Raw genomic sequence first — 1,867 nt, 5'->3', positions numbered from 1 at the left:
TTCCCTCTATATCAGTCTTTCTCACGCACCCACGGGTTCCCAGATTGTGCCCCGTCATCATGGCATGTGGCACTTGAGCAACTGTGGTTGAACTCGGAAAGAACGGCGACGTTGTCACGACTCACACGTCATCTGAACTGGACCGCAACATTTGGTATGCCTCACACACATGACTTGCATGTGAACCGTAGTCCGTAACATTTGTATTTTAGGAGAAAGGGGGGAGGTGGTATAAAAAAATGAGCAAATAAACAAATCAACCTCCTTGTTAATGTGTCCAGCTTAGCCTCATCACAGCACGCAGTGTTATTTCTCGGCTGGCGTTCCCCGGATGAGGGAGACAGAGTGGGGAGTCTCAGCGCTGCAAATGACTCTCTGCCTCTCCATCCTATCGGTTCCACTTTACTGCTGTTCTGCTCACGACTACAGCGCTGTAAAAGATGATATGCAGGAAGGTCTTAAATGTCTCTGGGATTACAAGGATCTTGTGTTAGAAGGATATTGTGTCATTGCATGCGTGCGTGCGTGCGTGCGTGCGTGCGTGCGTGCGTGCGTGCGTGCGTGCGTGCGCGTGCGTGCGTGCGCGTTCACGTGTGTGTGTGCGAGAGAGAGACTCCGAGAGCGCGCGCACGAATTGCATGTCATAGCTAATCTATAAAGTCCTAAACAGTTAGAGACATCCGAGAACAAGAGGGGAAGTGTGTCTGTTTACTGGCTGTCTGCCTCGCTTTCCTCAAGACAACAAAATCCAAAACCTGAGATCATATACACTCATCACGGCAAACGTGTGTTCACATTTTCCTCTCAGCTGTTCTCCCTGGACGATCAACGCTGGCCCATGTTGTTCACTCTTGAGCAAGCTGAAGGTTCTTAGCAATTTATGTTATGTCCCTGAGGCGTGATATGACATGGCTTTATACTGTATGAACAATACCTGTATCCATGTCCAATTGGTCCAATAGTCCTGCAACGCCACAGTATAGGCCCAGAGACAAAGGCCTCATGGCCTACCGTTGGCTGCCTATCTGAAGAGGGACCGTACTGCTGATGGTCCCATGGGGAGGCAGGAGAACAGATTGAGCTGCTTTGCTGAGTGTTCTCTGGCGGGGCTGTAAGTAATGTAGTGTAGGTCTCCTGTTAAAAGGCACTTCTACAGAGAGATGAGGAGAGTTTAGCAGACTGCTTTCTGGCCGCTTTCCCTCATTCCAGTGATTCCTCGGTGCCTATGGGCATTGGCACCCAGAGAGTAGGGTGGAGGGAGGAGAGAGAGGGCTAAGGCGTAGAGTAGAAGACCCCCGCTTTACAGGGTCAGCCACTGCCCCAGGTGCACATGGGGAAACAGTTAGTCTCTCTCTCTCTCTCTCTCTCTCTCTCTCTCTCTCTCTCTCTCTCCCCCCCTCCCTCTCTCTCTGTATCTTCCAGCCCAGGCCCTTTCTGTCTTATTCTCCGAATCTTTCACTTTCTCTCCATTATCCTTCTGTATTTCCGCCTCTACTAATCCCCCATCCAGTTGCAAGGGCTGCTGTTCTCATTCCACACGCTGAAATATAACCGGCACATGGCTATGTGTGTGAGTGTATATGTGTATGTGTATGCGTATGCCTGTGTGTGTGTGTGACTGTGTGTGTGTGTGTGTGTGTGTGTGTGTGTGTGTGTGTGTGTGTGTGTGTGTGTGTGTGCGTGTGCGTGTGTGTCTGTGTGTGTGTGTGGGTGGGTGGGTGGGTGTGTGCGTGTCTGTGTGTGTGTGTGTGCACGTGTGCACATGCTTATGCAGTTGTATGTGTGCATGCGTGTGCGTGCGCTTATGCAGTTGTACTGTATGTGTGCGTGCGCTTATGCAGTTTTTATGTGGGCGCGCTCACAAGCG

This window comes from Electrona antarctica (genome assembly GCF_951216825.1).
Source record: "Electrona antarctica genome assembly, chromosome: 13".
In the NCBI taxonomy this organism is placed as follows: domain Eukaryota; kingdom Metazoa; phylum Chordata; class Actinopteri; order Myctophiformes; family Myctophidae; genus Electrona; species Electrona antarctica.
The sequence above is the reverse complement of the archived record's forward strand: the minus strand, read 5'-3'. Positions refer to the sequence as shown.